Source organism: Struthio camelus, chromosome 2 (assembly GCF_040807025.1).
Source record: "Struthio camelus isolate bStrCam1 chromosome 2, bStrCam1.hap1, whole genome shotgun sequence".
Lineage (NCBI taxonomy): Eukaryota > Metazoa > Chordata > Aves > Struthioniformes > Struthionidae > Struthio > Struthio camelus.
In genome coordinates this window covers 170089635-170115589 of record NC_090943.1, presented here as the reverse complement: position 1 = coordinate 170115589, position 25955 = coordinate 170089635, and the positions used below count along the sequence as shown (strand labels likewise).

Sequence of the window (25955 nt, the reverse complement as noted above, 5' to 3'; positions counted from 1 at the left end):
TCCTATTTACACACCTCTCTTGTACTGTGCAGGAGATCATCTGATAGTCTTTTAACTTTTTTCATGTCCGAGGTAACCTGCATTTGCAAATAACGCGCGGTATGTGGTTGCCATGGCTTAGCTGTTGTGCACTGGCTTGTAAGATTGAGGTTACGTGACTGCATGTTTGAGCCTGCACTTAGCTTTGGGAGACTCTGAGTTACAGCCCCATTTTCTCCCATCTCTTTGCAGGATTGCAGCTTTTTCTAGGACTTTTCAGAAAATAGTGACTAGTGAGTTTCTTGCCACTCAAAAATCAGTGCAGTGTCTTGTGCTGTGAAGGCCTTTTACAAACGATATGCAGTACGGCTGCTGGGAACAGCCTCCCATAGCAACCTTCAGCTTGAAAGCTAAAATCACATCACCCCATATGACAGTTTTATTATTAGATTGGCATGTGAACCCTTTGGAAACAGTCTAGATGGAAGTGAAAAAGTTTCCCTAGATTTTATCTTCTGTTTGCTTTTTGAATTTTAGCCTGTATCTTTATAAATATTTTTAATCACTTAAAGGATTACTTTTCTTTCCTCTAGATTGAGTACATATTAAGAAGTGAAAAGCGCCATTCTAGGTAAGGTGGCAGATCACTGTCTTGAAGTATGACACATCACGATGCAGCTGTTGGATCACCACCTTCATCACGCCAGTTTGAAGTCCCCCACTGCTCCACATGGACAAGACAATGCCCTCGTTGGAAAGCTGTGGTAGCAGTAGAGTTGTACGCAGGCTATGTTATTTTGGGTTTGTTTTCACTCTGTAAGGCTAGAGTCCCTCTCGCTCAAGTGCTGAGCTAATGAGTGGTGAGAGCTCCAAGGGCATATACCAGTCCCTTCTGCACTGCCTCCATCTGGCAGTTAGGAGGTCGCTTTGGAAGGCATTAAGTTGTGTGGTCCAGCATGTGACATTTGGGCTTCACCTGTCAACCTTGATAGTGGGTGCCATGCATATCTGGTTAATCAAGGGGTTTGGCCCTGCAGGTCAAAATCTGTTTAAATGAAGTATCAAGTAGGGCCGGGGATCAGCAGTTCTGCTCTCAGAATCACAGAATGGTTGAGGTTGGAAGGGACCTCTGGGGATCATCTAGTCCAACCTCCCTGCTCAAGCAGGGTCACCTAGAGCATATTGCCCAGGATCCCATCCAGACGGCTTTTGAATATCTCCAGCGAAGGAGACTCCACCACCTCTCTGGGCAACCTGGTCCAGTGCTCTGTCACCCTCACAGTCAAGAAGTTTTTTCTAAGGTTTAGATGGAACGTCCTGTGGTTCAGTTTGTACCCGTTGCCTCTTGTCCTGTCACTGGCCTCCCTGGCCTGTGACTGGCCTCATCCTCTTGACACCCTCTCTTCAGATACATACACGTTGATCATATCACCTCTCAATCTTCTCTTCTCCAGGCTGAACAGGCCCAGCTCTCGCAGCCTTTCTTCAGAGGAGAGATGCTCCAGTCCCCTCATCGTCTTTGTAGCCCTCCGCTGGACTCTCTCCAGGAGTGCCATGTCTCTCTTGTACTGGAGAGCCCAGCACTGGACACAGTACTCCAGGGGAGGCCTCCCCAGGGCTGAGGAGAGGGGCAGGATCACCTCCCTCGACCTGCTGGCAACACTCTGCCTCATGCACCCCAGCATCCCATTGGCCTTCTTGGCCACAAGGGCACATTGCTGCCTCATGGTTAACTTGTTGTCCACCAGCACTCCCAGGTCCTTCTCGGCAGAGCTGCTCTCCAGCAGGTCAACCCCCAGCTTGTACTGCTGCATGGGGATTATTCCTGCCTAGGTGCAGGACCTTGCACTTGCCTTTGTTGAACTTCAGGAGGTTCCTCTCCGCCCAGCTCTCCAGCCTCTCCAGGTCCCTCGGAATGGCAGCACAGTCTTCTGGTGTGTCAGCCTCTCCCCCCAGTTTAGTATCATCAGCCAACTTGCTGAGGGTGCACTCTGTCCCTTCCTCCAGGTCATTGATGAACACGTTGAACAAGACTGGAGCCAGGACTGACCCCTGGGGGACACCACTAGCCACAGGCCTCCAACTTGATTCACCACAACCCTCTGAGCTCGGCCATCCAGGCAGTTCTCAAGCCACCTCACCGTCCACTCATCTAGCCCACGCTTCCTGAGCTTACCTAGGAGGATGTGATGGGAGACAGTGTCAAAAGCCTTGCTGAAGTCCAGGGAGACAACGTGCACTGCTCTGCCCTCCTCTACCCAGCCAGTCATCCCGTCATAGAAGGCTATCAGATTGGTCAAGCATGATTTCCCTTTGGTGAATCCATGCTGACTACTCCTGATCACCTTCTTGTCCTCCAGATGCTTAGTGATGACCTCCAGGAGGAGCTGGTCCATCACCTTTCCAGGGATGGAGGTGAGGCTGACAGGCCTGTAGTTTCCTGGCTCCTCCTTCTTGCCCTTGTGGAAGACTGGCGTGACATGGGCTTTCTTCCAGTCCTCAGGCACCTCTCCTGATCTCCAGGTCCTTTCAAAGATGATGGAGAGTGGCCTAGCGATAACATCCGCCAGCTCCCTCAGCACTCGTGGGTGCATCCCATCGGGGCCCATGGATTTATGGATGTCGAGTTTGGACAAAAGATCTCTAACCTGATCCTCCTCCACTAAGGGAGAGTCTTCCTTTCTCCAGCCTTCCTCTCTTGTCTCCAAGGTCTGGAATTCTTCAGGACTGGCCTTAGCAGTGAAGACGGAAGCAAAGAAGGCATTCGATAACTCTGCCTTCTCTGTATCCTTCGTCACCAGGGCACCCGCCCCATTCAGCAGCGGGCCCACGTTTTCCCTTGTCTTCCTTTTGCTCTTGATGTATTTGAAGAACCCTTTCTTGTTGTCCTGGACATCCCTTGCCAGATTTAATTCCAACTGGGCCTTAGCCTTCCTTGTCGCATCCCTGCACACTCTGACAACGTCCCTGTATTCCTCCCAAGTGGCCTGTCCCCTTTTCCACATTCTGTAGACTTCCTTCTTCTCTTCCCATCACTAGGGAGCTGTGAGTTGTCAAATGGAGTGTTTCTTCTGTTAGATAGTTATACTTTTGTCAATCTGAGCTCCACTGAGCCAGTGAGCTTGGCTCCAGATGGGTGTGGAGTGTGTTGGTGAATTTTGCTAGCAAAGCCTCTCCCTTTGTGTTCATGGTGAAGGTTATTCTGGTCCTTACCCATCAGAGCCAAACGTAAGTTAACGCCACGCGGGCTTGCGTGCTACCTGTTCCTGTTGCCCAACCTCTCTGCAGACGTGTGTTCGCATCCCTGTGTGGGTTATCTTGCTCGCTTCCTTGAAGCAGTCTGTGTTGCTATGTCCTTGGGAGGCCTTTGGGGTTGGGTGGAGGTCCTAGAAAGGTGGATGTGCTCCTGGGAGTAGCCAGGGGGCCAACCCATGGCATACCAGCTCAGCCCTGAGGCAGGCTGAGATAACGTTGGCCATGAGGATGTTTGTCCCCTTGGCTCTTCAGTGAGTTTAGCATTATTAACTGATGGACTGTTCCTCCCTAACACCCTGTTTGGGTTTTTTTTCTGCAGCAATCTGTCCTCATGATGCTGATAATGTCCTTTCTTCATCTACCCCAATGTTAGGGCTTAAGCACTGCAGTACATGAAGACACAGGAGCCTGGTTGGCCCCGATGCAGATCTGTTTATTGATTTATTTTCCTGAAACAAAGATGTTTGGATAGCTCATTATAAAATAATTGCTAGCACCCTTCTGCCTGTGTGGGGCCGTGAGGAACGGTCTGAGGTAGCGCCTGCCACGACTCCCAGTTGCATGACTGGGACGGAGATGAAGTGACTCGTGCTGTCGATAACAACAGCTTACGTGATCTCACTTTATTATATTTCCTTGGAGCATAGATAGTCCTTTTGGTATTTGTGAGGCAGTCTGTCCATCAGAGGAGCAGCATCCATCCCGCTTGCTATTGGAGCTCCGTGTTTCTTCCCAAACTCTTCTGCAAAGGAAAAACACTCGACGAGTTATTTTTGGGCAGAGGAGAGGGGGCGGCTTTCTGCGCTAGCTGTAGCAAGACGTCTGCAGCCGGACTCTGAGGCCCTGGGAAGGGTGTGCATCTCAGTAATAAAGGAAGGGTTATGGTGACCATGTGTCTGCTCGGGATTTTGGAGCTGCCTAGCTTTATCCATGACTCCCTTGGAAGCTTTTTGAACAGGCTTGGTTAGTCTGTCCTTCCTCTTTAAATCCTGCTCCTCTCCATCCCTTTGCACTTTTTTCTTTCTAGAGAAGCAAGGGAAAGTGACTCATTACACAGCCTACGAGGAAACTTTAATGAATAAATGCATTTGAGGTGGGGGGGAGAAGGGGGGAAAAAAGAAATAAATCAAAATTCTCTTGTCTGAAGGAGAGCGATGCTTTTGCTGTCCTGAGCTATGAAGGAGTAAGTTAGGCTGTTATGCTTTCAATTAATTGAGTTACAGCAAGTATTTTACTGGTGATGTTGTAGCTAATAGGCCTTTGTTGGGATTAGAGCTGTGGATTTTTTTTTGTTTTGTTTTATTTGTTTTTCATTTACTTGAAATTTCAAGAGCAAAATGCAGCAACCCCCCAGCTCTTTCCCTCCTCCTTACCTTCAACACCTGAAGGCCCTGCCGGAGGGAGCAGTTCTCTGCCCTGCCTTCCTTTCTGGGTACACTTTGCTCTATTTGGGGTGAATGTAACCACCCGTGCAGGAGCAACAGTAGCGGAAAGCTTCTTTTCCCAGGACTGGGAAGATGATCTGTCATTTTTGCTAACTTAGAAGTTGTGAAATCACCCAAATTTTGAAGTGCAGTGGCTGCTAATGTGTGCAAAATGCACGCATAAATTTTGGCTGTTCCATTGCTTTCTAGTTAGCGATGTAAAAGACCTGACCGGGAGGACAAGCGCTGGCTTTTTGGGTATTTGCTCCTTGGGAGAGATGGTGCTTTCTGCGATGCATCAGGTCACAGGAAGATTGACAGTAACCCCTGAGGCCTCGTGATGGTGCAGTGGCTGGTCCTGTGCAGCCTGCACTCGGGGCATCGCTGGTGCCATGCGAGTTGAGGGACCACCGCTGATCACGTACTGTGACTGTTTACCAGCTTCTGGGAGCAGCCTGGTATTATTGCTACTTTCTGTGCTATAAAAAAAGCCGTACTGCTTAGGGAAGTAATGTTCTTGTCTTTAAGAGGAGCTGTGCTTTTCTGGTAAGGCCCTGAGATAAATATGTTTATTTAGCCTTCTTCCTTCCTTTGCTGCTCGGATGGAAAGAACCCTTGTGATGCTTTTTAGTTTTTCTCCGGTAATGAAATAATCACAATACCTCTAGTTTTAAAAATACATCTAGTGCACATACTTTCTTGCTTCTCTATCTTCTGTTCTGCTCTGAATCTCTCTCCTTAGGACTTCTCCACTGAGTAAGATAACGCTGTGCATACATATTTGAAGCCATGCATGAGTTTTCCAATACGTAACTACGCTAAGGTCAATTGACTGTGGCTGTTCTAGTAGTAATAACTGAGAATTTCACTTGATTTCATTTAAAGGTGGATCTTCTTTTCTAAGGCACTCCTTGAATTCAAAAGCTTGTTACTGCTGTTTCTCTTCCATGAGCTCCAAGTCTCTTGTTTTTGTTTAAATACAGCAAACCAATGTTTTCAAAGGGAGAGAAGAGGGTGAGAAAGAAGTGTGGGTGCTCCTCTGAGGTTGAGCCCATCCATTTTTATCTTGTTATATATCATTTTTACTTAATGCTGTTATATTCTTTCAACTGTGCTTGGATTTTAGATTCAACGCAGAGATGAAGTTGCTATAACAACATGATGATTCACATAATGTTAGCAACAATCTGCCGGGATTTATTTTTCTGTCGTGACGACTTAAATGTTTTTGGTGGGGATTTCTGTCTATTTTCAGATAGACAGAAACCATGAGCTTTCAGTAGAGATTTTGTTTGAATTACCTGGACTCAAAGTAGTAGCACTTGTACTTATAATGCTGCTCACCCAGAGATCTCAGAGCACTTTGCAGAGGTCAGTAGTGTTATGGCAGACTGAAACTGGGAAAAATAGGCATGGGGATGTGGGACTTGTTCAAGCACATTGAGCATGTTGGGGTGGAACCAGGGCTTTTGACGCCCTGTCCTGGTGCTCAGTTAGTTATCCATCTCGTTCCTTCTTTTACGGGCACAACTGATAGGTTGGTTATTTATGAATTCTGGATCCATGCCATTAAAAAAGAGAGAGGCACAAGTTCAGAGCTCTCAAATTTCTTCTGGAAGAACATAGTTAGGATCGTTGTTACTACCTAAGGTGCTCTGAAGTCACTGGGGAGTTAGGTGATAGATCCAGGCGAACTTGATTAATAAACTTTTTTGTTTGTTTGTTTTTTTAATTACCGTCTGTGACAACAAAGTCTTACCTTTTGTCTTTGATGTTTAATAGAAAAAAATGCACAGAATTAGGGATGATGAGATTTTTTTTTTCCCCCTGTGGAAGATAGCAGATTATACAGACATATCTATCAAATGCCAATGTTAAGCCAATTCTCCTTTGCAATGAACAGTCTTGATGGGAGGTTTCATGGGATACCTCCAAACATTGTCAACGTCTCCTCTTTGAAACTTAAAGCAAGGAACGTAAATGCCTTTAGCATCCTGAAGCCTCAGACTGTGAGCTCTGTCCTCTGTTTTCTATTTTCTGCCTGGGATTGAGAATTTCAGATAAAGCAGCTGCAAATAGAGCAAGGAGCTTGTCACCTTTCTTGGAGTTGTGGGTTTTTCGGGTCTCAAAGTCAACACCTTTGCTTAAATGATACCTTTTCCTTTCTCATTAACAAGTCTAGGATTACTTGATCAGGTGTGTTGCTGGCTTATGCGGTGATACTTTTAGCCTTTTAGGTATTTGTGTGGTATGTGTAACAGCAGATGCTAGGTTGCCTTCGTGGCAAGATCAAGCCTTCCTTGCAGCTTATTGCGTGGGGCGTGCAACCTGCACCTTCCACGTGGGTTCAGTTCATGGAGTCTGCCATCATGGGCCCTTTCCAACTGGCCTTTTAGGAGTTTTAAGTCTAAGTTTCCATGAAAATGAAAGGTGTTTACATCGTATATGTCTGGCTGGAGATATATATATATATATATATATTTTCCATGCCCACGTAGTGCTATAGGAAGAACCGCTGCCTTTGGGGAAGAGCTGTTCCTCCACGCAAAGTCCTGTGCTAATCTTAGAAACATCCAGGGGTGGTAATGTGCTTTTGGCCAGCTTGACTGTTGAGTTGGAGTCTCTTTATCTTGCCTGACAACTGGAATGTAGTTGATATGGTAAAAAGATCTGGGCTTTCTGTCCTGCCTGATTGTGTTAAATAGCATTTGCATGCTAAAGAGAGTGATTGGGAGAGGATGTTGAAGCCTATATGCATTTTTAAATTTGTAAATGACATAAGGGGAGGCTAAAGCAGCAGATAACTGACTCTAACAGCTTTGCTGAAATGCACAGATATTTTCATACCTTTGCCTTTCCCTGCACTGAATCGCAGCCCCTGTGTGAGTTGGTGTCACCTGTGTTAAGGGTAAAGGAGGAATCCTGGCTGAGAAAACATCCAGCGTTGGAAACCTGCTGTGGGGGCTGTAATATCGGTACATTATATAGCAAGTGGTTCAGAAGGGCTGGGCTTATCAACAAAGTACTTATTTTTCATATGAATTTTTAAATTTTGTGAGTTTCATGTTCTTACCTCTGGCATTGCTGCTATGATAACATTTTTTCTGCAAAGTAAAAAAAACTGTTTTCACTCTGTCCTCCTATGTCAGAGGAGATATCTTCTCCTAGCTGCCCCTGTCCACATTACTTACTAAACTCCGCTCTGCTTTTTCAAAGGCTTCTTTGAATGACTGAGTATTTGGGCACCACAGTAAAAATGCAGTAAAACTACAGGCAGTGGAATATAGATGCTAGTAAATTATAACTTTACTAGAGGTTCAATCGAGCAGTTAAAAGCTTGTGAAGCAGACAAGCCAACGGAGTACGTGAACTGGTGCAGGCATCACTAAGGGGTGTTGCCTTCACCTCCTTCCTAGATATAGTTTTAACCCCTGGACCAGGTTGACGATTCTGATTTGATCACAAAGAGCTTCCTCCGTGAAACAAATTGCACATTTCGCCTCCCTGACCTCCTCTGTGCACCGGATGAAGACTGTCTTGTTTGGCTTGGTGGAGCCTTTGTCTGCAGAGACGGAAATGAGAAAACCTCCTCTTTTTGTCACAGCCTGGCCAGTCCTGCGATTTTAACTTCTACATCTTGGTGCTCTTGCTTCTTGCCTTGTCTGTCTTTGTTTTCTGATAGGTATGTCGCACAGAGCTGTGAATATATGGTTTGTGTGGTCCAAGTGGCTCAGGACCAAAGACAGTGTCTCACTAAGCTACTCAGGGTGCACATGTGTTTTTTTTTATGATGGTTAGAAGATGACTATCCCTCTGAGCCATGCAGTTCCTGTTTCCTTCTATAAGCTGATAAAGTCAATCGGGGAACGTGGCAGAAAGAAATGCAAAGTGTCTATGTTTCAAGTGAAAAAGCAATCATTTCTCTGTGACATTTTAGCAGCTCCTTGTACCTCAATTTGGACCCCAAAGTATGCATCCTAAATGTAGGCTGCTGTGTTTTCTGAGCTGGAAGGTATCCAAGAGGGTCCCAGTTTTATTGCTGGAGTCCTGATACTGTAAACAGCCATGGAGGAATCCTCAACCACGCGGATGAGGGAAGTCGTTTGAAAAAATCTGTTGGGGATTGGCAGCTGTTCCTATGAAAACGTTCGTGGTTACCATTTGCCGCTCAGAGTTATGGGCAAACTTGTTTTCTCTCGGTCCTCACCACCCATGTTCTTCTGTATTGGAGGATGACTAGCTTAAAGGAGCCTCACTATGTCTCAAGCATCAAATTCAGCCTGAGCCTTGATAGCCATCGCCTGTCTTCAAAGTCCTTCTGTGGAAAATAGTATTTTACTGAAGTGTCTTCTGGAGATATCCATCCTTGTCTCTTCAGAGGCACCTGCCTGTCATGGGGTGCTTTGGGCTACCCCTTGGCAAATCCAGACTTGTGCCATCACAGTTTTGGTACTTCTATAGGTCATTTTTATTTTAGAGCTTGTAACTTGCTACGGGTATATCCTTTTTGCTCCCAGAAAGGCTTTTTTAATGCCTATGATGAGTCTGTCAAACCGTTGCACTAGATTAGGTATGGTGGTAGAACTGATGCCTTATTTTGAAGTCTGCTAAAAGCTGCTGTGATTGCAGCTTGCCGTTTGCTCTTTCAGCTATTGGGAATCTCTTGACATGACGCAGGGAAGTTTCTGCACGGTCAATTTCAGGGAGCGAGCTGAGGCTGAGTATATATTTTAATTCCAGTTCTGCATGACGGAAGATGCTTGCAAGCACATCCTTCTAATTTCAAAATCTCTTTGATATCATGGTTATTTTGCTGGAGTAAAATGGTGGGTTGACTGATAAATAAGCAAGCAAAGCAAGAGTTTGGGGAACTGTAAAACCAACCATGCAGTTATAAGTCAGCCTGGACAACCTGTCAGTAACCCCATGCAACAGGCTGCAGTTTTCTTCCTTGACCTCTGTTTCTACCTTTAGGAAAGAGATTCAAGTGCAACTGCTGGCCCTGAAGCAGCTTTGCATCCTTAGTTTTTTGGGTTGTATTTATTGGAATGGAAAGACTACAGTTGTCCAGCTCTCTAGCTCAGCTATCTTCCACTGATCCCATCTGCTAATTAATCCTACAGAAGAAACAGTCTCTCTACTATGCCAGCAGGAACTGTCGTAAGCTATTTTTTATGTCTAGTGTTTGGGCATAGCATAGGGGAAGGCATGGACGTTTGTCAGAAAGGCGTTTGAGTAATGGAAGGTGATGGGTCCAGATGGGAGTGAAAGTACCTTCAGAAAAGGGTCCCTTCTCTGCTGCAGTTTCCATGCAAACGAATTTTGACAGCACTAAAACTTCACATAACCTCTTTCTTCAAGCCTTTGGTTGCTCAAAGAGGGAGCTGGTTACAACACATTTATGCCAGTTCAAGTTGAGGGGAACGTGGCATCTCCACAGGCAGTTGTTCCTTGCAGTGTATTTAGTACTTTGCAGAGAGAAGAGAGGTGGTCCAGCAGTTAGGATGCTAATTTTGGAGAGAAGAAGCAAAGGAGCCTGGGTTTCTCTCTGTGCTTACATGAGAATCTGCACCTGGGCAGGATGGAAACGAGGACCAAATCTTAGTGGGGTAATGCAGTTTGAAATGAGTGTTTCAGATTTCTCCAGCTTTGCTAATCAAAAGCATTGTTAGTAATGCAGGTGTAAAGGATGCCGTATATGACAGCTGATTTATGTTGGCACTGTCCTGGTTTGCACCTCAGAAGCTATTTAAGTTTCAGGGGTGATGCTGTACATCTGACAGGCACAGTTTGTGTGTCAGCTCAGGGAAATTCCTGGAGAGCCCACGAAGCAGTCTTCTAGGCAGCAGTCTTATTGGACATTGTAAAAGTGGGGGGGAATCTGTACTTCACTTTTTTTTTTTTTTTTTTAAATAAATATTGTGTTTATGTGCTTGGATGGCATTTTCATTCACAAAGGGAGGGAAGGAATGAAAGCGTCACCCGCACCCAAGGTGCCAGGCACATAACTCAGGAGAGCTACTCATAAAGCTGCAAACTCAATATCAAACTATGAAAGATATTTTCCACAAATTTCCTCAGTCTGGTCACAATCCTGAAATTAATCTCCCCTAAACATTCAATATCATTTTCTCTATCAGTGCAGGCAGAAATTGTTTCCTTTCGTGGCTGAATGCTTCAGACAAAAAGGAAGCCAAAGGTATACTTAACCGTTAAATGGGCACTTTCACTCTGGGTTTTAAAAAAGGACGTCACCTTCCGGATCCCAGGTTGAAGATCTAGTGCATCCCTTGGAAGCCGGAAGATTGATTGCCTTTAACATTTTCATTGTAGCATACGTATCAGCATATATGGCTTGAAATCCATTGCGACTTTGTCAGCCTCGTTAGAGCTGTTCTTCCTAATGCCATCCGAGGGTTCAGCATGCGGTTCTCACAGACTTCCTTCTCTCCTCATCGACTCATAATGCGTTTCCATCTGTCATCTCCCGTGCTCGGTTTCGTGCTCAGAATCCTTAGCAAAGGGCACGAACGGCCAGCGTCACCCTCGGCTGCACTTGTGCACGCCTCAAAGTCAGGATGCTTTTCACAGCGTTTGGTTTCTAAATGGGTCTCTCCAATCAAGAGTCTGCTATTTAGCTCTGCTTGAGAAAGCACAAATGCGCTATAGTTTGTTTTGTGCGTGGGAGCGCAGGTGAAACACACAGGTGCTTTGAGTCTTTTCCAGAGCAATTGGTGACTGAGATAGTTTTGCTCCCCCTAGTTCCCCTGTGGGCTTTAGACACTTCAGGAGGAGGAAATAGTTTTACCCTTTTGGGTATCGGATGGCGTTACCATGCCACACTTGTAGGATGAGCTGATTTTGTGGATCTTTCTTCTTGCCTGGAAGAGCTGGCATGAGCTTCAGACTTTCTAAGTACATGCTCTTCTTCCTGATGGAGAAGTCCTTTGTGTTTTAGATCCTCTTAGCAATATCTTGCAGTAAATGAGCATGGTGAGAACATGAGGGTTAAAATTCAGGCCTAAATACGTCTCTTACTGATGTTTCAGAAACACGGAAATCTCTTATGTAGTCTTCATCATACTCTTCCATTCGTACTCCTCTTCTTACGTTCTTGGAATGGGAGAGTCCTGCAATTGAAAGCACCTGGGCTTGGAAGTCATGAATTCCCAGCTCTTGGCCGTTTTTGCTCCGTTTCCTTCCTATAGCAAGGCAGTGCAGTAAGGGTGCTTTGGGATACCCAGCAGAAAAAGCCTTCTCTTCACCAGAATGGTGATGGCATTGCTCAACAAGAAGTCAGACCTAGGACCTTGTAGGTGATAGAAGCGAAGTGGCAGGCTGCACATTGCTTTGTCCTGCCTGGGTCGTTGCTTCTGTGCTGAGGAGGTCCTAGCTATAGTAAAAGTATTCAAGAGAAAAATCTGGGTAGAGCCAACATGTACAACTAACAAAGCTGACAAGTCTGTTCATCTCTAACATGTTGGTGACGTTTCTTCTGTCAACTGTGAGGTGTGGTTGAAGGCTTTTTAAAGGTCTGGTGCTGAGTTTTCCTTCTAGCTGGGTCGCTTTTCTCTGTGGTGCCTTTGGTGGTGCCCCTGACTGCTGTGCCCGCTGCTTATTAAGGGTGCTCATGTGATCAAGCTGTTGAAGTTTAACAAATTACCACTCATCAGGTAACAAAGATTATGGCAAATATGAGGGAAGAGTGGGCAAAGGGCTGAGCCGAGTTGCCCACTGGTGAATTTTATGGGTTATGTGGAAAGGTGGTTGGGAATTACATCCTCTAGCTGTAATAGTTCAATAAGATCAATATTTAGCAAACACCTCACACGGTTTCATCCAAGTCTTGATTAAAGACCTAGTCCAGTTGTCCTTAGTCTGAAGAGCAGGCTAACATACCTTTTTTTTTTTTTTTTTTTTTTTTTTGGTAAAGTCTCGATGTTTCTCACAGCCAGCAACAACAAAAAGCCAATACAAGAGGGGAAGGCACAGTACGTAATTGGCTTGATATACTTGCACAGAGGTCACTGAAGGCTGGGACTGCTGCTCTGGGCAGATATAAATCATTGCTGGGTTTTTATCTCTAAATTTTTCTGACTGGGGAAATTGAGTTCTTTTCTAGTGAGGTTTTTTTTTTTTTTTTTTTTTTTTTTTTAAATACGTAACATGGATATAATAAGTGTTTATTAATACCTGAAAAATTCTGTTGTATTTAACCAAAGAGGATCAAAGCAGTAGATGTTGCATCATCATTATTGCGATGTGTGAGGAAGGGCTTCCTCGATGATGTTAGCTGAGCAGATGAGCGTGTTCACTGGGGGAAAGGCCTTTCATGGGAGCAAACTGATGGATGGACACTGCAGTTTTCTCTATAGTGCAGTAAATTAGGAAACGCTGCATACTTAATAGCTGTTGCAAGGCAGATAGATACACTAAGGAACCCACTGTTTGTCTGGCTAATGGTCATCTTGTGTAATCCAGGTTCCTGAGGCCAAAAACTCATGTCACCTGTAGCACAGCTGTCAGTTGCATCTTGAAAGCTGCCTGGTGCTTGACAGATGCAGGACCCATTGCTCAGAGATGTGGAGAGCTTCTTTGTCCCAGGGGAATTGGGTGCTCTTAGCAGCGCCATAGTGGCATTATGTTTCTAGAAGGAGAATCATTAAGATAAAAGCTAAAAATTAAAGTTCTTGCAAGCTTGGGCTGTGGTTACATGTGTATAAACACACATAAGAAAACCTGCTAGTGAGAAATGCACAGATCTTGATTCTTTGTGGCTCTTTCTGTTCCCTCAAGTTTAACATATACTGAAACGCTTAACTAGGTGGTGGCCAGAAGGTTCTTCCCACACTGTGGTCAGGGTCCTAAAGAAAACAGGCTGGTTAAATAGGTGGTTTATGCTTTGTATCACCGATTCTAATTTTTACTTTCATCAAGTACCTTTCAACTAATTCACAATCCTCTGGTTTTGCATCTCTGATAATTTAGAGGTCTTAATACTCTTTAACACCTTAGAGCTTCATATCTTCTTTCTTTTTAAATGGAGGTGCTTCTCCCTTACTTAGCAGTAATGTCTTATGGAACCAACACTTGCTTTTGCAGCTGTTCATACAAAGCAGCTCAAAGAATGCAGGTTCTTGCTGGACACCAGAGCTCATGGCTCTGATGGTGTCCGTGTCCTTAACAATGGAAGTAAAAAAATTTTCATCGCAGCAACTAATCTGCTATCTCAATTTTCCTTCCAGATTGCACGGAAGTCTTTTGTGACTGGGAGAACAGGACTTTGGAACCAGTTGGTAAGAGCATTCCTACAGCACTGGATCACCTTTGCGTGTGAAAGGATGGAGCTTGGGCAGATGCAAATATCATATGTATTTCCTCATGTGAATTGGGTCATTTCTCACTTTCATTTATAGCAGGTTCGCTTTCAGTCAAAAAGACTGAGTTGGCAAAAGGAGTAACTGGTTTATGAACGTTTTGGGCTCCATACTCTCCAAAGCAAGGCCCTCCTAGACAGACCTTTTATTCTTTCTCAATTCTCCTAGGCTAAAACCCTGCTAGGTAATATTATTTTAAGTGTCTGTGCTAAAATGATGAGAAATACCACTTATCTAACTCGATTAAAAAACGACCTGTTTACCTATTCAAGCATAGCTGATGGTCTGGCTAATTGTCTTTTTTACTCCTACGTCCTTGGTCTTTGTGCCAAACTAGACAGTACACAACCATCCTACGGAAAGCTAGCTGGTGAGCAGGGTTTGCCAATATGTTGCTTTTGCTTTTCTGCCTGCTGATAGGATGGCAAGGCTAGGGAGGGAGTCCCTGTGCGTCATACCTTAGCTTGACTCATGAGGAGAGCAACCTGTATCCTAAAGAGAGCTGTAGCCATGTTTTCCTGTTTCCTCTCTGTTGTTGTTGACGCGCTGGTCATTTGATGGTTTGATATCTTCAACCTCTAGAGCTGCATACAAAACAAATGAAATATGGATAATGTCAGGGTTTTGAAACATGGGTACTTAAAGATGCAATGCAAAATTCCCTGAAATCACTGAGAACTTGGTTGTTCTGTGGGCTTAACTTCACGCTCCTCCTCTTGGAAACTCTTACTGGAGTGAGTAAAGCCGTGTACCACGCTGACGGTGTGGGCATGTGTCCCCCGGGTGCGCACCGGACTGGTTCTGGCAATGAAGTGCGATAGCGCTCAAGTTACGTCCCGGAGGATTCGCCGTCTGTTTCATCGGCAGATTTCGTGAGGGGATAATTCTGTTCTTGGCCAAGAGAGCAGAAGCAAAGCTTCATTGTTTCTTCCTGTGGCTGTTGTTTTGTTTCCATCCAGTTTTCCTCTACTTTGAGATGTAGGGAGCAGCTGTGAATTTACATGACTCTTTCATGAATACCCTTGGGACAGCGACTCTGGATCATCATCTGCAGGTCTCATTAAAAGGGAGCAGAGCTTTAGGTAATTATTTTTGCAGGCTCCAACGTAACCTGCTACAACTTCTCAGTGCCAGTGCTGAAGCTGTGGGACAGGCACCTGTTTTGATATGGATGAGGTTTCCCTTGGTTATCAGTGGTCGGTGCCACTATATCTTCTTTGAGCCGTGGTATGTAAAGAGGATTAGTGGTGTTACCACTCTTGAGAATAGTCACCCTGTCCCATGGTTGGCCTTAGAGGGTTAACATAAGTTGTCGTCCTGCAAGGAAGTGGGCTGAAAACTCCAGGACTTGGCTCTCAGTGCTAGCTAATCATGCTGCAAAACAAATTTTGCTGAAGGCATCTTTCTTGGTTTTATAGCTTTCTGTTTCCATTTCTTGCTTTAATGTGCAGTTTCTTCTGTGGCAGAAAGGAGGGATAGGTTGCATGGGAATAAGGTCTCTGGGAGCTGTGTAAACCTGTGTGTTAGAAAGCACTTTGCTGTTGCTGTAGTCAAGCAGGTGGTGGGGCAGATTTTTAGCAGTGAGGGGAAATTAACTGTTATGACATCTTTGCAAGCTGTCTTGATCTCGCAGGACCCAGAGTTGCAGGCTTGATGTGGGAAGGTGCTGGATGGTGTTCAGCAGTGTGAATTATGAAGGACGCCAAACCTGATGAATGTGAAGGTCCCTTCAGGCTCTGAAAAATGTTGTTGTTGGTGTCAGCTGGGGTCAAGCTATTTATCTCCCACCAGCTGCCACGACAGTCCCTGACTGTGTTGACAGTATGTTGGCCCTTGTTGATTTGTTGACCCCTTCAATTTTGTAATCGTTTCTGTGGTGTCTTCATGCTCTTGGACACTTCCTGGCTGCACTCTCCCCACTTTCTCTGTACGTACCGTGGAAGTTGGGGCAAGCTCTTGTGAGTCCACCCATCTTCCTGCTGTGTGATGCGTATAGGGAGAGCCTGTGGGAACTCGAGGGATGTTGTCTGGAGAGATACCACAGCCACAGGTTGGACATCGGATGCTCCCAAGGGCCTTGCTGTTTGGTAGCCATGGGGTTCTGCAGTGCTAGCCTGGGATGTCCAGGGAAGCCGAGTCTCTGCCTATTCAAGTTTGCTGTTTTTCACTGCCTAATATCCTTAAATTCCAGGCAACAGAGTTGTTTTTAGCACCTTGATTCTCCCCAGCCTGGATCCGCGCTGAGTGAGCTCTGAAGGTAGCTGAACCTGCAGCTTTGCTGCAAGGTGAGTACCAGGCTTGAGTGCAGTGTATGCTGTGGCCTGTGCCCTCTTCATCCACATGGCTGAGCGTTAGCCCAGAAGTAGCTGAGGCTCAAAGAGGCCATTCTGTGCCAATAAGCCAGCAAGCCCTCCCTGGGGATGTAGTTCACCTGGCCTGACTCATGCCTTTTGCATCCAGGTGATGCAATGAAGAGGTTAACTGAGGCTAAGCCTGCACCTGGATTCATGTTTGGGTGTGAGGAGTGTGGTTAATGGGTACAGGCTCAGATGCCCCCTCTTCTCCTCCGCTCACAGAGTGGACATATTCTGAGGATGGACCTAACTTGCAGTGCATCATGCTGCAATTTACCTACCCAACAAGCTGCAGCTTTGGCTTTCAAACTTTTCTTACAAGACTGAGTATTTTTCTTTTTCCTTATCTCTGACTGGTCATCGGTGTATTCGCACAGAAGCATGCTGATTAGAAAAGTTGTATTTATATCAGGGTATTAAAAATGCATATGTACACACAGGTGTGCATGTGCACACACATACCACACAAATGTACATAAAAGATACCTTTGCTAAAGCAAACAGACATGCAACATCCGTATGTTATGGATAGGCCTTTTTTTGTGCCCTGCTCCTTGTTGCATTTGTTGCATTTCCTTCTTATCCTTGTCTTTCTGGTCTTTGGAAGTGTGACCATTAAACCTCATAAGTGCTGTTTTTCATGGGATACTAGTTTTGTCTTTAAGGGAGCTAAGGGGTGGAAACCGTTTGCCCCAGGACATCCATGAGGGCTCAGAGCATGTGGTGTGGGCTTCTTGGTGCACTCAAGTTGCTTTTGCTCCTCTCCCAGCATGCCATTTCATATCCTCATCCAATGTGCAGTTCCTGGCCCTGGGATCACTTTGTGGGATGCTGTTGGGAGCATGCAAGGGGAAAAGCAGCCATCACAAAGCACCCTTAGTCAGCTGTCCCGGCTGTTGAGACATTTCAGTTTTGGGATAAGGTTCTGGCCTGATTTTGCCAGTGTGGTGGTCTGTGTGGTGAATTGCGTGGTTCATTGCTCCATTGATGGGGTTGGCCTCCGCTCTGCAGCATGTAGATCCTGTGTTGCTGCTTTTTCCCAGCATCTCGACATTTGAATTACTGCAAGCATACAAAACAACTGGAGTCATTTTCCTCCAAAGCGACAACTGTGGACAAATGCGTGTTGAGGCAGTGCATTAGGATTCCTGATTTGCTGGGTTGTTGTCCTAGTCTCTTTAGCCCTGAAATCCGCCACTCGGAGCTTCCTCAGTTTTGTCCCATTAGAAATGCAGTCTCTAAAAGAACCTGGGCTCTGCACAAAATCCTGCACTTTCCCTTAAGAGCTGGGAAGATGTTCATCTTCAGGGGCACACAGTTTGGTTTCGGCAGTGCTTCTGAGCAGAGCGTGCAACTGGAGTGAAAGACTTCTGCGTTTGGATGCGAGCGTTGCTGACTGGCTTTGGGGGAAAACCGAGAGCATTAGGGTTTGCCGAAGTGTCTGCCTTGTGGCTTGGGGAAAACAGGAGATAATTGTGGCGCGTTCACAGAGAGCCTGAGCTGGTGCCACCCTCTTCCTGCCCCTGCCTTGGTTTGGTTTAAGGGAGTCATTGCTATGATACAGGGCAATGGGCTGCACAAACACTGAGATGGGGTTTCAAGGAGCTCAGGAGTATCACAGTGGGGAGAGAGGGAGACATGTTGGTAAAGGAACCCTCTCTGCATGAAGGAGCTGTCATTTTTGAAACTGACTGCAAAACTCGGCCTTTTCTAATCCAAACTTAGTCTCCGGCGCCTCTTCCATCTCTTAGTCCAGCACGACAAGGAAGAAATCCGAATGGGCTGTCTCCACTGGCTGCCGGCATGAATTTAGCCTCGTTTGGCTGGGTCTTGCTGCACCCCAGGAGGGATGTGAGGAGGGAGAAGGGATGGTGCATTACAGGACCTGTTTAAGTACTCCAATATTTTACATGTTAGTGCTCAGTTGTACAGGGATGAAGGACTCCAAAAGATAGGAGAAAGAATAAGTTTTATCTCTTTCTGTCCAGTTTCTCCATAATCTTTCCGCCATGCATTTGTTGTGCATTGGGAATACTCCTCAGGCGGGGAAAATTTGGGCTTTAAGAGAAGGAAAGCTATGTCTTAGTTTTGAGATACAGGGGAATGCAGGGAGATAGAGTTATAGTTATTGCTGTGGTTATTGCTAAGGACAGCACTTGGGTGTTTGTCTTCCTTAAAAATGAGCTTGATGTCCACCATGCGTAAAGGGATTGATGTGAGCTTTCCTGTGCTGGACAGGTGTTTGAAGTGAGCACCAGCATCTGAAAAGGCATGAACTATGGAAAATCCGATGTTGCTCCTTCTCTTACCCTCCTGTTGCATCATAAATCTGCTCATGGTTGCCGTCACCTATTTTCTAGCCTGTCAGGGACCTATTTTGCAGCTTGGAAAGGATGGGGCAGACTGCCTTTGCCCTCCCTCTGTCAACTGGCTACCAGCATCAGGTCAGGATGCTCTGACTGGGTTGAGGATTTAGCTTTACTTGTGTGAGGCTTTTTGACTTTTTGGCAGTTCTGGTTGGAGCCTCCAGTTTTGAGGGCATATCAGCATATTTTGATTTAGCTGCACCCCCGGGCTTACAAATTTTCTCTTCCCCCTGTGGATTTTTGGATTTCTATGTGTTTTAAAACACCTACTTTACACAAGGGCAGGTTTCTTCGCTAGTTTAGGATGGCAGCCAACATTCCTACAGCTGGTGCATTGAGAGTTACATGAGGGTTTCTGCAAGCGAGGCAAATCCAGATATCTTTTTTTAAGTGCTGAGGAAGGAGCAAGGTGAGTTAAGTTCTGCTTTCAAGGATCCAAAAGGCCAAAAATATTTATCTCTTTGCTGAATGGGGTGGCAGCTCTCCAACTTGCGTGCCTGCAAAAATCAAGGTTATTTTATAGAGCCTTAGTGAGGATCTTTCCTCACTAAGAGGAAATTCTCACTAGAGAATGGAGATACTATGTGGGGATATGGTAGAGCGGAGACGCAGAGGGTTGTGATCGCAAGGTAGAACAACTGGGTGTTGTTTCAGAAGAGGATTTTATTGGTAGCAATAGAGCAGGGAGAAGGGAGTCAGAAAGTGATTGCTGCCCTGGAATTGCACAGGAGAAAGGTCCCCAAAACCCCCAAAGTGATCCAACATTGAACAGGAGGGAAGGAAACCCTATTGTGCTATCAGAATCTTGTCATACAAATTTTAAAGGAGAGTAGTTACTCTCTTCTAAAATGATATATTTTTTTCTATGAAATTTGAAACGTTGGTGGAACGTGGTGAAATCGATGGTGGTTTCCTGGCCCTGCTTCCCTTCCCCACCCTCTTCTTTCAGCCTGATGCAGCCTTCAGTGGGCTCCAAAAATCAAGCAAACAAAGAGAGTAAAAAGGAGAGGCAATGGCATAACACCTGTCACTGAGAGAGGTAGTTTTTTCTTTGCATTTGAACCTAATTCAAACCAATGATTGCTTTTTTAAGGCAGTTCTGCAGCTTCACTCATGTCATCACTCCTTGTCTCCTTGAGCGCATAATTGCTTAAGATATTCCACTCTGGCTTAAGCTGGCCAGCTGGAAAGGATCTTTTCATGGTTCTTGCTTAAAGTTTCCAAAAAAGTGTATTGCGAGTTAGGAAGAAATTTGCTCAAGCCAAGCTGAGATGGAGGATGGGCAGCAGAATAGGGAGTAGCCTTCCAGCAGGGAGCTGAAAAGGCTCAACTTCAAAACTGGTGTGTGGGAATATCATTCGAAATTCCTTGTTGGGATCAAAGCGTCTTTGCCGATTGCAGAATACCGTCTGTGCCCGCAAGCGTTGCCTCTTCTCAACAAGGTAGGGTTGCTCAGTAAGTAGTTACAATTTGAGGGGAAAATATCTAGAAGTGATTAAGAAAAAATATCTGCTTTCCAGTTAAGCTTTTGCCTGTGGCATTAAACAGGCTGTTTTTTCCCCGTCATTTTTAACAAACTGATTGTCACGCTGTAGGCATTCTTGTGATAAAAAACAGCCTCATGTATCGACCAAAGCTAAGTAACCTAAGGCAAATAGAACACCCTTGCCAAACAACAACCTGTGGCTGTGGATGTTGATAGCTCTAGGGACTAACGGATTTGGCATATCGGTGTGTTTTTAAATAACCACATACCCTCATGGTGCCAGCTAGGGAGGGGGTATTATTTCCATTCTTTCTCTGCCTCTTAAAATAGACCAGGAAAATATATAATGTATTTTGTATTTTAATCGTGGTAGAATAACGACGACAAAGAAAAGGTGAGCACTCAGGGCAGACTGTGAAATTGAGGGGATATAGATGTGTTAACACATCACTGGGACTGAAGAAAGCCCACTTGACCCATCATAGGACAACCAAGGTTGCGGCTCCAAAAGCACTTGCTGTATGTTGCTCCCATGTAATAATATAAGTTATTGCTAAAGTTAACACATGCCTGACTGTCCTGAGCTTGACCAAGGAGCCTGAAGGTACTCAAAACCCCTTTGGATTGGGTCTGGAAGTGTCTTTCCTCAGTAGTTGCTTTCATTATAGGGTACTTGAGGTCACTTGAGTCAGATTTCTTCACAGCCCTCTTGACCTTCGCTAGGTGTCACGAGTGCTCTTACAGACCCCCTTTAACTGTCTCAAGTGAGTGACTGGAGAATGTTAGGCTTAATTATCAAACTAAAAGGAGCTGAGTGCAAGGAGCAAACCATGAATATGTTCATTTTTATTCGATTTGCTCTTTCGGTTGACTGATACCTGTTTTGCTGGAGTGAGTGATTTTATAGTCAAGTAGATCATGTTGATGGGGTTAGACTTTGCTAACTCGGTGAGGTGACCTGTGTAAAGTAGTTTGTAGGACTGGGCTCGTGAGAGTTGTCCCCGGTTACTGCTGCCTTCGATCCAGAGAGGCTTCAGCACTTCAGCTCCACAGGAGTCCTTGGACCTGCCCTCCTGAAATCTCTTCTGTTGAGAAAAGTTGGCTGGAGGCGACAGACAAATTCATTGTTGGGAAATTCTTAGAGGAGAAGTGCAGCAGCATAGTGGGAACTTTTCCATTTGAGCCTTCTGGCACTTCTCTGTCCTTTGGCCAGTTTAGCTGGCTCTTTTTTTCTAGTTACTGAAGTCTGAGGATTCAACGAGATTTTCCCCTCTGTGTCCCTTAGTTCTTCTTTGGACTTGTGCTTTCTCCTTAGGACTGGGAGAAGAGAGGTGAAATTCAGTCGAATGAAGAAACTGAGTGCTGGAAAGCTCTGCCAGCCTTGAATACCTGGGCTTGGGCAATGTTGGTTCCCAAATGCTTTTGCTGGCAGCTCAACTCCTGCCCCTGAGTCATGCTTCCGTGATGGGTATCCATTGAGCTCCGCTGGACTTGGGAACCGACACAGTGGGGATTTTAGGAAAAAGGTGATAAAAAGCTTCTTACTTGGCTGATCTGCAGTTTACCTGGAGATATTCTTCAGAGGAGGGTGGCCTTTGAGTTGTCTAGTTGGCATAGTTCCTTTTTCCTTTCACGACTACCCTCACGCCTAACCTCTTGGGTAGAGAGCTCAAATTTGTCTGCAAAGCTCTGTATTTACCATAAGCAATGCATGCTCTGCAGCTGTTATAGGGAAGCCATAATTAAGGGAAAACCACCAGAGTTTACTGTCTAAATTAACAGGTAATTTGCACACGGTGAAAAAAGAAGGGGGCCTGGCTGAGGGGGAAAATCTGTAGGCTGAAGCGTTATTTACAAAATAACCTCATCATTTTATTTTGTGATCTAATTATAAAAGAACAAGGGGAGGAAAAAATTAGGGAGTAATCAGAGTAGCTGACTCATGAAATGGAGAGGATAAACAATTCTCTCTCTTGAAAAAAAAAAAGTCTATTTTGAAATTGCTTTGAGAGGTAATATTTACAGGACTGCAAACTGATAGAACTTCTTGTGTTATAACGAATAGTGATGCCGAAAAACTTTCCAACACTGTCACACAGTTAAATCAGATTTGGCAATGCTGTAGTAGGATTTCTTAAGTGTCTAATAATTAGCCAAGGAGAAGTGTGCTGGGAGAGACCCATGCTATGAGCCCACCTGTAGTTTTCCCATGTTCGCAAGAGTAGCCTGTCCCTTTAATGAGCATAAAACAAACAAAATCTCCACTTTTTGAAATGTCACGACCTGTGAAAACTAATCTTGCTGTTTTCTATCTTTTATGAGTGAGTTCTTCTGTGGCTCTTTTCGTGTTCTTGCTGCTGCTGTTCTGAAGAAATACTGAGCTTTGGTATAAAATACAGTCCAACTCTGTGTTTATCTAAAAACCTTCAGTCTGCTGACTGAAAGTAATTGCTTTATTTTAATATATAAAATATATATGTCCAGCAGAACTTTAGATAACATGACAGCTTTACTGATTGCACCTACTGACTCATTCCCAGTTAGAGGGAATGCTTTTTTCCTGACTCTCTCTTGCACTTCATCCAATAGATGCACTGAGTGTGTGAAGTTGTGTGAGCTTTTCAGGTCCATTGCTCGTGTGCTGACCTAGGAGGATATGTCACCTACGGAAAGAACAGCAGTGTGTGTGAGAGAGAAGGAGAAGTAGGAGAGTGTCTCAGAGACTTTAGACAAGTGTATCAACTTTCTTGTTTCTCCTTTGGCAAGAGTTTGGAGCTGTCGTGCATCCTTTTGCTGAAAGTGGATTTTCAGACCTGTTTTCAAATTTTCATGTCTTCTCTATGTCATCAGCCAACATCACGGATACTTTATAATTGGGGTTATGATGAGGATAGAGCTTCTGGAGGCACTGGAAAGTTACACCTTCATGGTCACATATACTGGTGCGGGTCTTCCTGCTTCTCTTGCTGGACTGCCCCAACTCGTGAGAAATGATTGAGCTGTGAATAGCTTGTTAATTCAACAGGCACCTGTTCATCTACCTGTACTTAAATGTGTCCATGCTACTGCCAAGCTGAAAGCATTCCTTTTGTAGCGTTGAAGCAGTCTCATGTTGAAAAGATATCCTAGTGTGCTTGGGCTTTTTCAGTTTCTGATGGATGTGGGCTTTTTCAGTTTCTGATGGATGTGGGCTTTTTCAGTTTCTGATGGATGTGTATCCATGACTTGTTGACTGCAAGGAACCTTTCTAGTTCTTAGCCTGGAAAAGAACTAGACATGCTTGACATGTAAATGTAGCCCTTACATTAGCGATTCTCCAAATGTAGTCTGATGATGCATATTAAAAAACATACAGAACTTTAATCAGTTTTTAAATGCTATAGTTCATTGCCAGCCCTGCACTCAGTGTGAAGGGAAGCAGCTCTTGGCAGCTGTGGATTAGGGCAGCTGCTCTGCCTGGATGGCTATGGTGAAGTGCTATTTTATTAACTTCTTTTCTTTTGGATAGTAGCAGTGCGTGCTCTGCGAGTTTAATTTTGCTCAGCCTCTCTGGGATGCAGAAGAGCCTTGGTGTAGCTTGGCTCTGTCTCTGAGGTGTTTAGTCTCCCCCAGCTGAGGAAGAAAGGGCCGAGGGAGGTGGTCGAAGGTGCTTAGGGAGATACTGTGAGCCAGGCATGCAGCTGAAGCTACAACCCATGGTTGCCCACCCAGGCAAACAGTGACTGCTTGCGTGACTGTCAGCACTGTCCACCCCTTAGCCTTCCCTTCAGAGATGGGCACAGTTCACAGTGGTGTTTTATTGTCTCCTTTGCTTTTCACTTGTGCATCACAACTTGGCCACTGCTGCATTACATTTGGATGCCACATCAATTTGTATATAGGAGGAAAGAGCCCAACTCCTATGGCAGGCCTAAGGCTCTACAGCAGTAGCTTTTTCTCTTTCAAAACCAATTGCTAGTTTGCAGACCTCTGACCTGATCTGAACCTGAGAAAAAAATTCTTTCCTGTGAGGGTGACAGAGCATTGGAACAGGTTGCCCAGAGAGGTAGTGGAGTCTCCTTCGCTGGAGATATTCCAAACCCGTCTGGATGTGATCCTGGGCAATATGCTCTAGGTGACCCTGCTTGAGCAGGGAGGTTGGACTGGATGATCTCCAGAGGTCCCTTCCAACCTCAACCATTCTGTGATTCTGTGACCGTTGCCTAGGCTTCCCTGTGTGCTCAGTGAAGACCTCTAGACTCCACCCCCCACTCCCCAAAGCAATCCGTGTGCCTTGAGGGTGACTAGAAACTAGAAGCTGGAAACCACAACCTTGAGGTTCAGTGCTCAAAAGCTGGAGAAACGCTACGTGTTTTATACTGATGAGGTTATGTGTAAGAATGCTTTGGTGATTCCATAATACTGCTGCGGTTTTTACCTGTGTGGTCCAGCCTCATCAGCTGAGTGATGGTGCTGGTGCCTGCCTTTGGTGTCCCTCGTCTCAAATTGATTTCATCTGCTTTTTGTTGTTCCAGTTGAGCGAATGCACCGGATACATGTTGGGTGAGGTTGCAGAAACTGCTCTGAGCTGAGAGTTAGGGTTTGCCAAGCCTTTGCACAGGGGACCACCAGTAGCAGGACTGTTTTGTGTCATTGTGATGGAAATAACAATGGGTGACCATTCACATTCATGGTCCAGTGTTGCTTGGGCTGTTGGTAGTGTGAGCTGTGTGAAGTGGCAGCCGATAGCTTTGGTGTTTTCTCTTACTGGTGCTTCCTTTGAGAACTTTCTGTAGAACTCGTCTCTTGTGGTAAGCTGAGGACCTGCTGTTACAGCTCTGCCTGCTGCTGGACTCTTAGAAATCTGTGGAGAATGGTGTTGACAGAGCAGAATGTAAAGGACCTTTTGAATGATTCAAATTTTATAGCAATTCAAGGCATGGCTGAGTTCTGAAATACCATATGCAACCTAAACAGTAGAAGTGGAGTGACAACATAGCCAAAACTTTTTGGCTTTTGCTCTTATTAAAAGAGAAACAAAAAAACTTGATCTTACACCAAGCCAGTGGAATCATTGAACTGAAATGTGTTCCCTGCTCGGGTATTCACCTTGCTTTTATGCCGCAGTGGTAGGGTTGAGTTACCAGGGTGAATGGCCACGATGCAGGTGAGGGCTGCAGAAGATTGCCCTATCCTTTGACTGCAGCCCTTCTCTTGCGCCTGGGCTGCAAAACCTTTTAGTGGTGGTGGTGGTGATTAGCTTAAAAAATTCTTATTGCTTTCTAGTAACAGTTGATGGGTGCCTGGGAATCTGTTTTCACCTTTCCCCTGGTTGTTTTTTGTGGGGTTTGGAGCTTGCAGGTTGAAGAGGTAGGGTGTCAAAGTGCTTGTTGATGGCTTGCCAGGAGAAGTGTGGTGTGTAATCAGTCTTTGAGCTGTCTCCACTCTTACATGCTGACAGGTCTACTTGCTTTGGCTACAAGCATTTGTCTCTTCTGTGGACTGTTAAATTCAGTGTAGTGGAAGTGTTAATCCTGACTGTGGTCATAATGCAAAGAACGATCTGTTGATAAAGAACACGTGCAGAAGCCAGCTTGTGAATCTTTATTCAGGTCAGAAGATCAAATCTGTACATGTTGCTGTTCATGTTTGCTCATTTTATGCAGTGAAGTTCTATCTACTAAGCTATGGAGAGCTGATTTTTATTGCCTCCTCCATCTACATAACTTGCAGAA

General features: G+C 45.1%; 1 protein-coding gene across 42 annotated transcripts in view; it reads left to right on the top strand.

The window, feature by feature from the left end:
• TSNARE1 (t-SNARE domain containing 1) overlaps positions 1 to 25955 on the top strand; it is a 482568-nt gene that overhangs the window by 36933 nt on the left and 419680 nt on the right. For 30 of the 42 annotated variants that reach the window (XR_011139363.1, XR_011139361.1, XR_011139364.1 and 27 more), the window contains one exon: positions 13904 to 13954. The exons of 5 other annotated variants lie outside the window; for them this stretch is intronic. The gene's annotated coding sequence lies outside the window, so the exon portion shown is untranslated. Of the gene's footprint in view, positions 1 to 572; positions 611 to 13903; positions 13955 to 15011; positions 15118 to 16226; positions 16321 to 25955 lie in introns of those variants that run through there. 7 more of the 42 variants (XM_068933470.1, XM_068933487.1, XM_068933475.1 and 4 more) reach the window with 3 other exon arrangements.